Source organism: Adiantum capillus-veneris, unplaced genomic scaffold (genome assembly GCF_014529385.1).
Source record: "Adiantum capillus-veneris isolate H3 unplaced genomic scaffold, ASM1452938v2 Hic_scaffold_295, whole genome shotgun sequence".
Classification (NCBI taxonomy): domain Eukaryota; kingdom Viridiplantae; phylum Streptophyta; class Polypodiopsida; order Polypodiales; family Pteridaceae; genus Adiantum; species Adiantum capillus-veneris.
In genome coordinates, this window is record NW_028221416.1 from 237,605 (window position 1) to 253,868 (window position 16,264).

Here is a 16,264-nt window from a genome sequence, read left to right on the forward strand (position 1 = left end):
AAGACTGGCCAGGACACTTATGGGAAAACGTTAGAGAGATCAATGATGGGAGCCTAACTCTAAAGTCAGCTCCTATAGAGGAAGTTTGGTTAGACAATCTACCTCCTTATATGGACATGGATGTACAATCCTTATATGGGGATTGTGAATCTGAAGCTTCAAAAACGTCTAAACCATTGACCTTGAAAACTTTACCCTCATACTTGGGAGATAACAAAGATTAATCCATAGTGTGTAAGACCACTCAAGTAAAAAGAGCGGAACAAACCCTAGAAGTAAACAACATTCATTCAATCATGTCTACACCCATCCAATGCACTCTTACTTTGGGAGAACTGTTGAAAAGAAGACCATACCTATGGAATGATCTACAGAAAACCCTAGAGAAGGTGGGAATAACGGGCTAATCTCAAAAAAATTGGGAAAATTGAAACACGAAATGGACAACAAAGAGATTAGATATGTTCCAATGAACAAAGTCAGAGAATACTACGAAGGGGAAGAAGGAAACACCACTCTTCCAGTGAAATATAATGACATAGAAACCATGGCAATACTGGATAGTGGGGCAGGCATAGCCATAGCCACGAAAGTAGTATGGGAATCTTGGGGACAACCAGCCATTAGACAAACTCGGATGAAATTGCAATTGGTTGATGGACACATTAAAAGACCCTTAGGACTGCTTGAAAAAGTGATAATTAATTCCTGTGGGATTCAACACACTTTTGCCATAGTAGACTTTGGGAATAAACTCAATTACGAAATCATATTGGGAAGACCTTTCATGCGACAGGTACAACTCATCCAAAATTGGGAAAACAATTATCTGTACTTGAAGCATGTGTGATCAATAACAAGGGTTAATCTAAAAGATCACACTTATAGAGATGACATGAAAATGCCCATACAAGAGTTTGATTCAGTCTCTTTGGCTGAAACTAAGCTCCCATCTTGGTTGAACAAAGACACTCCTATATGGATGTGCGGCGCTTCAAAAAACGGAAGTTTAAAATGAGAAGAATGTATCTTAGAAAGTGATTGCACAGACGAAGCCTATGTACCTGAATCCTTTCCAGAGAACTTTTTTGAGCCATTTGAGTGGACTCAAATTTTAGCTACAATGGATGTATGTGTGAATACGTCATGACTACTTAATTTTGCAATGAGGACGGCTATGACATAATTTCCATCCAAATGATTTCAACCCTCCACATTGAAGATAAAATTCAGGAAACCAAGGACTTGATGAAAGCTCAACAAGTCTTTTCAGACCTCTACTACGATGCAACAGATGAGCTAGAAGAACATTCAGCTACCTCAGATGACTCGGGATCGGAAAAAGAATATGTGAGAGCTAAGCTACTCATGAAAGGAGGGGAGGAAAAGTTTTTTGACTTTCCTAACCAGAAATCGAGAAGAAAGAAATGGTATAGACGAAAAAGGGACACCAGAAATGTGAAAACTAGACCTATGCCATCAGTTTCCAGTAGAACACAGTTACTGATGCAGATAGATGCACATGATTGTGTCAAGGACAAAATCACTGGCAGGTATCCTTCAAACGAAAATCCAGAAATGTCAAAAACATCGAGAAAAACGAGGAAGGATACTCAAGCACAGCCAAAAAAACAGGACAAGGAGTCAACCATGACACGAGCTGAGTGGAAAAAGAAGTATCAAGAGTTGAAAAAAGCTCTAAAGGAGATATATACAATTGAAATGAAACCATAGAAGAGGATGGTAACGATGTAATGAGTGTTCCATCCCATTACAAGAAATATACTCTCCAAGATCGAAGAATCATAGTTGAACAACCTATTAGAGAACTACCAAAACAGGGTGAGTCCTACAAAGGGCCTGAAAACGCAAAAAAATATAGATTTAGCTGAACCGGGAGAAGATCCTAGGCCTACCTACATTGCAAATGATCTAGCAGAAGAAGAAGAAGAGCTTTTTTAAGCTTGCTAAAAGAATATTGAAATATCTTTGCTTGGTCTTACAAGGATCTCAAGGGTGTTGATCCAGAAATCGTCAACATACCATACCCATGAGAGATGGTGCGAAACCAAGTAGACAAAGGCCATACACATATAATGAGACATTCACCAGGAAGATTAAAGAAGAGATTGAAAAACTAAAGGAAGCCGAATTCATTTAGAAAATTGAACACACAGATTGGGTGTCTCCAATTGTGATAGCACCCAAGAAGAATGGAAGATTACGAGTGTGTGTCAACCTCAAGAAAGTGAATGCAGCTACCATTAGAGACAACTTCCCTCTTCCAATCACTGATCATGTTTTAGAACGAGTTGCAGTAAAGAAGCTTACAGCTTCTTAGATGGCTTTTCGGGATACAATCAACTTTTGGTTGACCCAAACGATCAGCATAAGACTGCTTTTGCAAAGGAATGGGGTATTTTTGCCTATCGGGTTATGCCTTTTGGGTTAACTAATACTCCTGTCACCTTTCAAAGATTGATGAGCCATGATTTTAGGGAATATCTTAAGAAATTCTTGGAAGTTTATATGGATGATCTATGCGTACATTCATCAATCCGGGCTGATCATTTTGAACACCTCAAAAAGTTATTCGAAAAATGTAAACTTTATAGGATTTTCTTAAATCCTGAAAAGTGCACGTTCATGGGTAGACAAGGAAAAATTATTGGACATATAGTGTCTAAAAATGGCATAGCTACTGATATGGATAAAATTCATGTTATTGTTGATTTGCCTAGACCAACAACAGTTAAGGGGGTTCAAGCCTTCATGGGACATTGTGGATATTATAGACGGTTCATTTACATGTACACTATAATTGCAAAACCCATGTATAGCTTGATTACACACTTGAATGGATTGATGAGTGTGAAGAATCCTTCATGAAGCTTAAGCAAGCTCTTGCTTCAGCTCCAATATTGAAAGCACCAGATTGGAATAAGATATTACACATACATGTAGATGCTTCCAATCTTGCCATAGGGTGTATACTAGCTCAACCAGGAGACGGGAAAATTGATTTCCTATTTCTTATGCTAGCCGAAGGTTGAATATGGCGCAAAAGAACTATACCACCACAGAAAGGGAAGGATTAGGGATTATCTATGCCGTAAAAAAGTATAGACATTACCTATTAGCAAAAAAAAATGTGTTCTTTGTGGACCACGAAGCCTTGTTGTACTTGGTTAACAAGCCATGCAGCACATGCAGAATAGTGAGATGGTTCATCATTCTTCTAGAATTTGATTTCACTGTAGTTGTAAAAAAGGGTGCTACTCATCATAGAGCAGATCATTTTTCAAGGATTGTTTCAAGAGAACCACCTAAAGGAGTAGATGATGATCTACCAGATGCCTATCTGTTCTCCGTGGAAATGATACCTCGATGGTCAAAAAATATGGTATCATTGATGACCATAGCTCAAGTGGATTCACAAATACCACTTCCTATCACAATCGGATTAATTGAGCAATCGACTATGTATTAATTACTAGCTAGGAGGCTATACAAAAGAAATCGAGATGGAATATTGCATTAAATCCTGAAGACAAAACCCAATACCTAAGTCAAGCACATATTACCATAGTAGGACTTCACTTTGCGGAAGACCAAACTATGTGACGAATCTTGAGACTTGGATTATTTTGGCCAACTATGAGGAGTGATGTTCGCTCTTTTGTAAAGGATTGTCCTCAATGTCAAAAACAGACACCCGTACCTCATGTAACATTGTTCCAAATGTCTCATGTTCCTAAGTGGAGTAACTATCTAGTTACTTACTTATCAAGCCAAACATTTCTCGAGGATATGATTAAACATCGTCAAAGAGCAATTGAAACTGAAGCAAAAGACTATGCTTTTATTGGAAATGAATTATATTGGAGAGGTAAGGATCAACATCTGCGTCTTTGTGCAAATGAAGATAAGTATATTTTAATTATAGAACAAGCACATGCGGGATTAGCTGGAGGTCACTTTTCTAGTGAGACCACCACAAGAGCAATCTTAATGGCAGGCATATGGTGGCCAACACTTTTTGCAAATGCCAAAGAATATGTTCGAAGGTGTGATGCTTGTCAACGAAAAAAAATTCCAACAAGAGTAGATAGCATGCCCTTAAGACCAATGATGGGAGCTAGAGATTTCGCAAAATGGGGTATAGACTTTGTTGGGCCAATACAGCCACCTGCTTATAGAACCCAAGCTCAATATGTCATTGTAGCTACTGACTATTTGACCAAGTGGGCCGAGGCTAAAGCAACTCAAAAGAATGATGTCAAAACCATTGTCGCATTCTTATACGAGTATGTATTCACAAGATATGGACTGCCAATAGAAACTGTTAGTGATAGAGGAACTCATTTCCTCAATGAGGTAATCGAGTATCTACTTAATGAATTTATGGTCATCCATAACAAATCAGCTCCCTATCACCCACAAGCAAACGGACAAGCTGAGCATACGAATAGTATTCTTAGCTCGGTACTGACTAAAGTGGTTAGTTCAAGAAGGACAGACTGGGAAATGAATCTCCATGCTGCTCTATGGGCTTATCGAGTTTCATTCAAAACATCTTTAAATGCTATACCCTTTAACTTTATTTATGGTCTTGATGCCATATTGCCAATAGAATTTCTATTGCCGACATTAAGGGTATCTAAGGATCTTGAGTGGATTGGACATGAATTGTAAGAAAAACTTGAAGATTTAGAGAAGCTAGATGAGCAAAGGCTAACTGTTGTAGCTCACATCTATGCACAAAAGCAGAAACAAAAACAGTTTTTTGATTCCCATTTAATCACAAAAATCTTCAAAAAAGGGGACTTAGTTTTAGTCTATTTCCTTAAGCAACACATTCCCAAGTTTAAGAAAAAGGGAAACGGACCGTTTATCATTGAAGATGTATCTCCAAGTGGAGCAGTTAAGTTGTCCACCCTAGATGATGAACCAATAACTAATTGGATTAGTGGATGTCGCTTAAAGAAGTACAATTTGTCACTAACCAATGAATTGCTAGAAAGAATGCATGCAACTAAACAAAAGAAGATAAAATGACAACAGGTTATTGATGAAGCCCAAGAGGAAGCTCGGCTTTGGGTACTCAAAAGGAAAGCTACTCTCAAGAATCAACAAATACCTATTCCCATCAACACATTGGAAATAGATGACCGACAATGGGAATTGCAGAAAGATGCAGTGTCAACAGATGATGAATGGTTAGATGGAATGGACCTTCGCATCAAAGTACAACTCAACAACCGTATCACCAATGCATTGGTTGATACAGGAGCTAGAGTAAATGCAATCAGTTATTTCACGTACAAGAAAGCAACAAGCCAGTCTTTGACAGCAGGAATAGCGACTATCAAAGGATGCAACAAGAACCCAACACCAACATTGGGAGTAGTCAACTTAAATGTGATAGTACATGGATGTTCATGTCCTCATCAGTTTGTATGCTTACCAGATGAACACATGAATGAGACAATGATTCTTGGAATCCCATGGATGCGGACGTACAAGGTAGTACTAGATTGGGATACGAATCAGCTCAAGCTATCACCTAAAGACGGGCAACTCATTGTTCCAATTGCACCAAGCAAGGAGGAATGGAAAGGAAGTTACTAGTAGAGCAAACCACAAAGTAATCAATCTACTCCATCCTATCAACAAGTAAATGCTACAAGTAACATACAAGGAGTCAGGCAAATTTGGGTACCAAAAGCACAGCTTAAGGACAAGCCATTCAAATCTGGGTGCCCAAAACATCATCGACAATACCAAAGACGGTTCCAAAGATCAAAACACAGAGATGAGCATCTCCGAACAAGGAACCTAACATGAAATGGATTTGGAAGAAAAAGGAGCATTTATCTTCTCCGCAAACTGTAAAACCAATCAAGCAATGGAGAGTTAAGTTTCAAAAGACTCAACCATGACATTCTGCACCAAGCAAACCAAGATATCAATGGTGGGTAAAAGCTCAACAACAGTCAAAAGTGATACCACCAGCTCAGGCAATCACTGTGCTAAAGCATCCTGATGGTACAAACAAGCAGAGAGCACACAAGCTACAAGATTTGCTCTTTGGACGACAGCATCCGAAAGCCTCGACATCAGAAACCCTTGAGTTCATTACTCAAGACCCAACTCTTGCACAGCATATTGGTTTGAACTGCATTGATCTTCAAATCATGGTAGAGCCAACCAAGGCTATGCATAGACACGATTGTTCATCCCATGCACACAGTCGTCCCGGCGTACGCCATCTAGGAGGGGTGGAAGGGCACTAAGTAATTAAGGGCAATGTTTGAAGAGGGAGGAAAAAGTTTGATGTTAATGTGTGATTTTTTGCCAAATTACCTAATAATGCCCTTATAATTCATCAACTCGGGAATTTAACTGATAATATCTCCCCGATGAGTGTAAATAGTGTATATATATACTATCAAAAAATCATCCAAAAATAGTCCTTTTTGGTTATTTCTCATCATTTTTCTTGATATTGAGACTTAAAAATAGACAAATCCAACAAAAACAATAAAGCTGTGTTTTTCAATGGATTTTTTTAATTATTGTATTTTCACTTTGCTTTCTTAGCGCATTTTGTTATTTTCTTTTATTTTTACAATAATAAATAGCAAATGAGCTCAGATGGAAAAACTGAAGATACGCTGATGATCAAAAAGACAAGGTGGACATGCACAAAAAATTCCAATCAAATCGGCAGATGGAAGCGGGAAGCCTAAATTAGGCGGCTAGACCTACTTTTATAGAATTCTTGCAGAATGAGCCATAGGAATCCGATTGGGAAAATTTTTGAGTCTAACATAGATTTCACGGCCTAGTAGGACTGGAAAAATGATTTGGGAAGTCCGTGTATAGATACCCAAGGTAGTCTAAAATCACCTCATTTCAATTTGTTGCTTTTGGAGAGAGAGCTTTTCGACCCTCTTCGCGCGTATTTTCTGGAGTCCACAGTCACCTGTTTTCAGTGCCATCTCACACAAGACATGAGGGGTAAGTTCTATAATTATCAATGATCCATTTTGTACGGCTGGTAGCTAGTCTAAACCCTTGGAAAAAACCCTAGAATCCGAGCAGTGCACGAGACCTACGACCAAAAATCGACAATAGCTGCCTGACAGCTCAACCAAATCGGATGAGACTTGAACTGTAGCATGCCCCAACATAATAGAACACTTCTATATCAACAGTTGACCATTCGGCAAGGGTCGAAGGGGTCCCAACTAGAAAAGCTAGGTTTTTGGCAGATGCCAAAATTGGATTCTGACTCCACAGACAGCTTACATACGAGGTCTATACACAATGTATATGATTGGTTTCATAAAATCGATCGAGCCAAGCCCTCGAAAAGCAAAAAATGGCTCGAAAGCTACAAAGCATCAAATTTGACATACAAGGTCAAACTGACTCCAAATGGGCCAAAATTGGATGAGTTGCTTCACGACCATGTTCCAGACAAGTCCATAGCCTCAAAAGTGACTAGCCAACTCTACAAGCCATGTAGTTACAAAGTTGGTGATTTCAGAGTCGACAAAGCACAAAGTGATGCCGGCAAGACCAAACTTTACCAAATTCAATTTAGAACTTGTTTTAGGTGTATAGAATATGTTTAGGTCAAAATTTCCAAGTTTTGCAAGAAAATGTTGACTGCTATAAATAATCGTGATTATTTACTTTTGCAATATTTTGGCTTGAAAATTATATCATCACCTCACCTATCACTTGTACACACCTATTATATGTTAAATTTCAAGGATGAGCCAAAATGATCAATTATAACTTAAGAAATTGCCTAAAAAGGCAAAGAAGTCCTTGTAGACCAATTTTTGAGTTATGAGTCACATTTTTTGATCCAAATCTCCTCATATCACATACACAGGGTCTACATCATGCTTAGAACCAAGTTGTACCAAAAAATGTTCATTTTGATGAAAAAGTTAATAATCACGATTATTTACTTTTTGGCCAAAATGGAGGCATTTGCAACTTTGCCATCATGGGACCAAAGTACATGATGTCCTAAGCCCACCAACCAAGTTTGAACAAATATGGAGCTCAGAATCTCAAAATTCCTTTACATCTACTATTTTAGAGACCTAAAGCCTAAATCTGACACCATTCTCAACCTGTGCACTCAAATGAGCCCATATTTCACTCAAAATATGTATTTGGTATGTACTTCAAGCCTATAATGTCAAATTTGCAAAAAGTTAAAAAATTTATTCAACTGTAAATAATCACAATTATTTACTTTTGTTGTATTTTTTTTTTTTGACTTCATGAATTTGACCTTTACATGTTTTTATGCATCTATGCATGTTCAAAAATTGATTTGAAGCAAATTGGACTCAATTTGTCAGCAATTCAGAGTGAAGGACACTTCAGAGAAGAATCTGCCAAATTTGCTAACTTTGACACTCTATTCACTTCACATGAGCCATGCAAGCTGTAGAGAAGGCCAAGAAGAGGGTTTCGCAAAAGGAGAAGCTGCAAGAGCTACCACCATACCAAATGGACCCCAGTTCAGTCAAAACAACCAAAGCGACCTACCTGCCAAAGGAACAGTTGGAGGAGAACAACACCACAGTGTTCACGGGTAGATTCAAAAGTAAAGAAGGACATCTGGTAGAATTGCAACTTCTACCAAAAGAAGTCTATGATGTCGCCACAAAGCCCGAGACAAAAGAAGCCAACAAAAGATTGCGGCTTTGAGAGTTTTACGAACAAGAGCCATGTGAGTGGATCTCCAAAAAGCTTATGAGCTCTTGTCCACCACCAAAGAAGATGGAACTGCACAGATCTCTGACCAGCAAGGGAACAAGGTAGAGTTGTCATTACAAAAGAGATGGTGGCAGAAGCTCTCAAACTCCCAACATAAGGAATGACCATGAGGGCAAGAGATAGAAAGATGGCAGGAACCTTCACCAAGGAAACCGCTGCTGCGACATTTGTCAATCTCATCCAGAAACAGGTGGAAGAACCTGCAAGATTATACCACCAACACTTCCACTTCTTCGCCAAAAGACCGCCAAGGTACACAACACCCAATCATGCGGTTGCGACCACTTTTACACAAGTTCTGAAGTCGACAACCAGGCAACCAATCGACCACGCCCAGTACGTGTTGTCCACACTAAAAGGGACAAAGAAAGAGGATAAAATAACATATCTTGGAGCACCAGAGGTACTCACAAGAATTGCCTACCATGCTATCCGCATGGCAGACAACTTGCCACCTGCCCCAGATCAAAACACTTGGATTGTGTCCGCACAACCTTCCCCTTGAGCCACGAGATCAACCAAGAGGACATACAAATCTAATGAAGAATCTGCCAGAGCTCTCCAGATAGGCATAGCAGTGAAAGCTCCGACAATGAGGAAAGAAGAGTCCGAAGGGAAGAGATGAAAAGAAAAGCAGTGGCAACACATCAAGAGGAACCTCAACAGAAGCAGGCCAAATTTGAGAGAGAGAGAGAGAGAAGCACTCTTATAAACGCAGCCGCCAAGCTCAAGGCAAGGACCCTGCAAAGTGGGTACCCATTGAACTGAAAGGACCAAGAACAAAGCACCGTGCTAGGAAAGAGGCCGAAGACCCCACAGAGTTATTGAAAAGAATGTATCAGGAGACAGAAGCATTGAAGATGAAAGAAGCCCAAGAGGCAAAATGAAAAGCTAAAGAGGCGACGGAGCAGCAAAAACAGGCAGAAGAAGCAACCGCACAAGGAGAAGCCCAGCATGAACAAGGTGACATGTCTCCACGACCTTCTTCACCTGCTACAGAACAACATGATCACCCCATGCCAAGCCCACCACCGTCACCAGTAGATAGAACCATAGAAACTGAGCCCAAAAAAGAAACAGAGCCTGAACAGAAAGAAGACACTACTCAGGAACAAGCCAAAACATAAGAACCAGAGCTCGAAAGAGAAGCAAGTGCTGCACAAGAGAAGTCAACCAAGTTTGAGCAGACACAGGAACACGAAACAGAGGAAACACCTTCGACCTCCACACAACACAAGACGGCCAAGGCATCGACGAAGCCTCAAGATGACAAAGAAGAAGAAGGTCAACCACAGCCTCAAGGGCAAGAACAACCAACCACCACAACACCGCCGAGAGAATCACAAGAGACTGCCAAGATGTCTAGGCAGCTCACAAGAAATGAGGATTGGCAATCCAATGATGAGGTAATCCTGCAAGTCAATGAATATGCAAGGTAAATGCAGGATATGATGGAAAGACTCCGATCAGCAGCACTTAGCCGCAGCACAAAGGCTAAAGAACTGGAGATGGTGATTGACGCTCTCCAAGGAGAGTTAGAAGACAGATTGAACGTCATCACCGATCTACAAAAACAAGTGCAGGAATTAAAAGCTGAAGCTGAACAATATCAGCTAGCAAGAGATAAACATCAAAAGGAAATGGAGGAGTTAGGTGAACTGCTCATGAAGTTGGCAGATGCTTGAAAAGCCAAAGATGAACAGCTGACACAGGTTACCAACGAACTTCTAACTACAACTCTGTCAGTTCAAAAGATTCAAGTGCAGTTAGATGTAGCGAACGTCTTCCTGCAATATTCAGAGCAGAGAATAAATGATCAGGCAACTTTTTTGCGATAAAAAAATCCCGCAGTTGCCTCAATCAAAAGGAAAGATGAGGTGTACAAAGCATTAGAGAAAAAGAACAAAGACCTCGAGCTAGAGCTAAAGCTGGAGCAGTCTCAACGCAGAGACCTGGCATTAATGCGGGTGCAACGAGAAGAAGAGCTATTAAAGGAAATAGATGAGCTTAAAAGAGTCAACCATCTGCTGAGACATGGATGGTAAGATACAAGGAGGAAGCATGAACTTCAGAACAATCACATATAGATATCCCCTCAGTTTCTTTCGCTGAGATGGAAACACAACCAGCAAAAGGGCTAGGTGGTGAAGAGGATTTCAAAGTACCATTAACCGAAGCAGATGAGGTGCCAATGGTCCAGCTGTCAAAAGCTGAGGAAGATGCACTCAGAGAAAAGATTACACAAGAGAGAGATGAGTAGTGGAAAGCAACGATGGATTGGGAGTTGAGAGTTCTTCACTCTATCAATATTACTCAACTCACTCCCAATCAAATCAATGCGCAATGGCATCAGCAATTCCTGCCATATCCTTTGATAAAGGTGGAGTTGCTCCAAGTCATAGAGAGGCTTTACAAAGACATGCAAGTAGAAGGCGCAGACGAAGACCATCCAAAGTGGAGGTTGAGTTGGTTGAACAAGATCCAAGGTATCTGATTCTGTGCACAAGAGCACCTGCGGCACTTCAAAAGGATCCCACTTTTTGTCATGTACCAAGAGTAAGGACCTGGCAAGCAGATGAGTCAATAACAAAGAAGCGGCCAACATGGCTAAACTACCCAAGATTTCCAGCTCCAGAAAAGGGACCGCCGATAGAAGAATACATGGTGAAAACCCTAACGGGTACCATGTCATTCTTCAGAAGTCTTTTTGATCTATCATGTGTGATGCTTTATAAAATTTGCCACATGTTGCTCACCTGCGTCGAAGTATTTCATGAGCCAGAGCAAGCAGGAGCCCCGTGGATGTCATTCCTCGAGGGCAATAAAGGTTTATGCTACGATCTCAGTGATCAACCTTCCAAAGAAGTCCTCTATGGCTTCTACGCCCGCTGCATGTTCTTACCTTCTCATAATATGCTGGCGTTTGAGGAAGCGTTCTACACTGGGTGCTTCACTTGGCGAGCAAAGGAAGGAAGAAAACTAGTAAATCAGATTCTAAAGACACCTCTAATATCACCAACTGATTCTGAAAATCTAAAGGAGACCCAATCTTCACCTTTTACAAATCCATCTAAACCACCATTTTTCCATGTATGTCAGAGACCTGGACATGATAATGAAAATTCCTACGATAACCCTAACGTCAGGGGAAGGAGACCAACACATATTCTTGCAAATATGGAATCAAGGGCAAATGTGGTAGCACCACAACCCTTCAAGACCACATTTTAGAATATAGGCCCACCAAGGATAGTTCAGCAAGGAAATTGGCAAAATGTGCACTGGTAGAAACAACAAAACAACCTATTGCAACCCTATACTTATTGTGGAACTTTGGGACATATACAGGGAGTTGCAACATAGGAATGAGAGGGACATCACAATTGTGAATTACACACCTACAAATGCAAGAGCTAGTACCTCCAATGAGAGAAGAATGAAGGCACCTGCACATGTGAATGTAGTGCTCTTGGAAGAGATTTCTCCTGAAGCTAAAAAGTAGGAAAGCCAGTCAAAAGGGGAGAGTAGGAACCGGTCTCTTGAAATGGTTTCAATGGGATTGATAAGTGCAGAAGGTGATAGCCTGCATTACTTTCAATGTGATTAACTTGCATGCATCCGAATTGAGGAAGTGTTGGAGAAACCTTTGGAGGTGGAAAGCTTAGCAATTACAAGGTCAAAAGTCAAATTGAAGGAAAAACAAGAAGAGCAAATAAATAGTCCTGAAGAACCCATTGATTGGGAATCCTAGGATAAGATCAAAATGGGGGTACTAAAGGAAATTCATTTAAACCAAGACACTAAAGAATCTATAAATTCATGGCCAGTAGGGACAAACTCTCCTTCTTATATGTATGATCTCATCGGCGGGTACTAGTTGTCTAACAAAAGCTAAATTTTTTGTGATCAAACCTCACTTTGTGTTGTCCTATGAGCATCTTGAAGTGACATGGCTAATGTTTCAGGATGGCACAACCACAATTCAACTATTCTACAGAAATATTTCCTAGGCTCTCCTGTTAGTGTCAAAATTTCTAGATCACCCTCTGTGAAAACAAGAGAGCTGGTTGTAGATGCTCCCGTGCCCCTACCATGCCTCCCAATGATGACAAAAATCTAGATCTGTTTGGTGAGGAAACAAAGGAGGAGAAGAAAGAAAATGCATAGCGGGAGGCATAGAAGGCTGCATCAACCAAAAAGAAAAAGAGTGGGGAAACTTTGATCCTTATGGATGTGAAGTTGTGGGATGATGAAACTGACATGGTGAAGCTTGAAAAAGCGGTTTAAAGTGTCTCAACACCTAGACTTTTCTTGGGTGCTTCCAAGCTTATGATTGTTGGGTTTGGCATCAAGAAATTGGAGACAATGATGACTATTGTGGATGACTTGATGCGTCTCAGCAACATCATTGAGGACGCAAGAGGAGTATTTGACCGAGGAGTCAAGGAACAAGTTCATCCAAAGTTGTGATATTGTTGCCTTCAATAAATCCTAAGTTGTGAGGGGGTTGCGGTTCTGTTGATGAGAGTTTAATTTTACCTTCGTGGGATGGTGAGGCTGAGGCTTGAGCCTCTCGATACAATGTGATAGTGCGTTGCGATTCCGTTGATGAGAGTGTAATCGTACCTTCAATAAAGCCTAAATTTAGGGTTTATTGTTGCCTTCAATAAAGCCTAAATTGTGAGGGTGTTGCGTCCGTTGATGAGAGTGTAATAGTACCTTCATGGGATGGTGAGGCTGAGGCTTGAGCCTCTCGATACAATGTGATAGTGTGTTGCAATTCCATTGATGAGAGTGTAATAGCATGGGATGGTGAGGCTGAAGCTGAGGCTTGAGCCTCTCAATACAATGTGGATCATGATTACAGATGGGTTATCCACAAGGATTTTTCCTACTTTATATTTTTGTTTCTATTTTCTAGACCTTCATTAAATGAAAGTAAGTTGGATTACTTTTTCCCCAGAGAGAGAGAGAGAGAGAGAGAGAGAGCACTCATGATGTGAGTGTAGAGGGCGGGGGGGGGGGGGGGGGGGGGAAGGGGCAAGCAAGGAGGCACATGTTAAGGAAGAGGAGCAAGAAAGAGGTTGCACAACGGCCATTGCTTCTTCTTCATTGACACTTTTAGGCATCAAGTAGATCAACGCCGCGAGAATCCCATGTCGAAGTGCTTCTTTCATAAAGTCGTATAGTAGAATACTTTCAGTCCATCAGTATCCCTGAAATCCAAAAGAAAATCAATGACTTTATTCCATCTAAGTAACATGTGACAAAGGAGCGGAGTGACTCCCCTCTTATTCAGTCTTGTCTGCACCAGATTCAACCCTATTGATCCATGGGATCTCTCAAAATAGACGAATCTAGACTAAAATCCTCAAGGTAAAGTTCCAATATATGAGGAGTATCTACTAGGTCATCTTCCTCCATCCACTTCGCATCCAATGTCGGATAGTTCTTGACTAAGAATTGCCGTTCACTTTACCTTTCTTGTTCCTTTCCTGGTGAGCCGGTATCTGTTCTAGAACAAGAATCTCCTCACTCTCTTCCACTTCAGGTTGCTCCTCACGCTCCCTGTCGATTGGCACCTCACCCTTGAAAGGTCTCAAAAGACTCACATGAAAAGCATTGTGAATCTTCTAAGTATCTCGCAACTTTAGTCTCAAGGATACATCATTTATCTTCTCTTGAATTTGGAAAGGGCCATAGTACCACACTTGTAGCTTTGGAAAAAGCCACTTCTTTCCCTTTCATTTCCTTAGACGTGCCTTCTCAAACCGTAAGAGCACCCAATCATCTTCCTTCAGCTACAAGCTGCATCAATTCTTATCGATTGCCTTCTTATGTCATGCTTGAGACTTCTCAAGAGCCTCGTGCACCTTGGCCAAAAGCAATATCCATATCTAGATTGTATTGATCTGCTTCAAAAATATTATCCTTGGTCTGGGGAATTCTTTGATCTAGCATCTGATTTCCTTTCTTTCCTTGTGTCCTAGGACTTGTGGGTAGCTTTGCTAGCTTCCCCTGTCCATTGGCATGTCAGTCTCAATCATCAAAACCCTGAGATGCACTATCATCTAATTCCCTTTCTTCAAAATCCTCTGATGAACTTGCATCTGGTTCCCTTAGTTCGTCAGAATCTTTGGATTTGCTACCATCGGATTCTCTAGAATTCTCTGATGAGATGCCATCCAGTTCCCCTGATTCCTTCTTTTTCATTGGTAGACTCTTACCCTATTGAGATGGATACTATCATGTTCTTATGATGTCAATGAGCCGCCGTGCATTCCAAGTTGTTGCTTAGCATGTTCCATAAGTCTCTAAATACAGTTAGACTTCTAGTTTAGATAAAAGTCTCGAATCTCTTTTAGCAAACCGCAACAAAACCGTCCAATCTCATCTCTCAAAGTAATCTTCCGAAACAAAGACACTGGCAAATAAGTATCCCAAAACCTCTGCTAGATGGCCTTCGATGCCTTGTAGAATTTATCAACACCCTCGACTACCTCAAATGGCACCTTCAACGTCGAAGAATGAACCATGTTGTTGTAAATATAAGACTTCAACAAATCCAAAACCATTGAATTGGCTATCTCACATTGCCCCTCTGTCTGTGGGTGGAACAAGAATGAGAACTGCAATCGCGTGCCAATGTTCTCCCAAATTTCCCTCCAAAAAAAACTATTGAATTAGGGAAGCTTTGTCCAAAAGAATGGACTCAAGCATGCCATGAAATTAGAAAATTTGTGAGACAAACAGCTTTGCCAAATGATCAGGCTTAACTGTCTTCTTTACCGAAATGAAGTGGGCCTCGAAGGCTTTGTAACACACAACATTGTTTTTCGCATCAAATAGCCATCCCATATGGAATAGCATGCAACTGTCTCTCCATTCTATATCCAATGAAAGTATCTACAAAATTAGGATATGTGGCGTACTGATTTACCATATCCTCGAAGCTTCGATGATATATCAAGGAAATAGCCAAACCTAAGAGCTTTCAAACATACTGGCGCCTAATCGCTCCGTGTAAAAGAAATTCATTTCTTTTTCAGATTCCCATCTTCAAATCCAAACAAGAAACCATAGACATTTGCAATAATTTTTTGAAAGGAGTAGAAATAGACCCATGGCAATTCAACTATCAAAGAGAATATGATAAGAACTTATTTATAGAAAAAGCTGATATGAAGACTGTGAAAACAAATCGTAGCCCCTACTGAGGTTAATATATTCAAAAGTTGAACGATAACAATAACTCCTTCTCATAATAACAATGAGAAGATAGAAAAATAGATTATTACAAATTTTGCCTTGTTCTAATTACTACTCTAGCGTTTACAATTGAAAATTTTGTGATGCTATGTTTCCAAGCCTGACAACTACTACGTTCAAGCAGTTCAATTGTGCCTTGAAAGAAACAATTTCCCTAGACAAAGAGTTTATTTGTTGTTGCAAC

The 16,264-nt window shown here is 40.3% G+C and overlaps 1 pseudogene; it reads left to right on the plus strand.

The window, feature by feature from the left end:
- Window positions 1–12,760: 12,760 nt before the first annotated feature.
- LOC147417265 (elongation factor 1-delta 2 pseudogene) lies at window positions 12,761–13,306 on the plus strand (annotated as a pseudogene).
- Window positions 13,307–16,264: the final 2,958 nt, after the last annotated feature.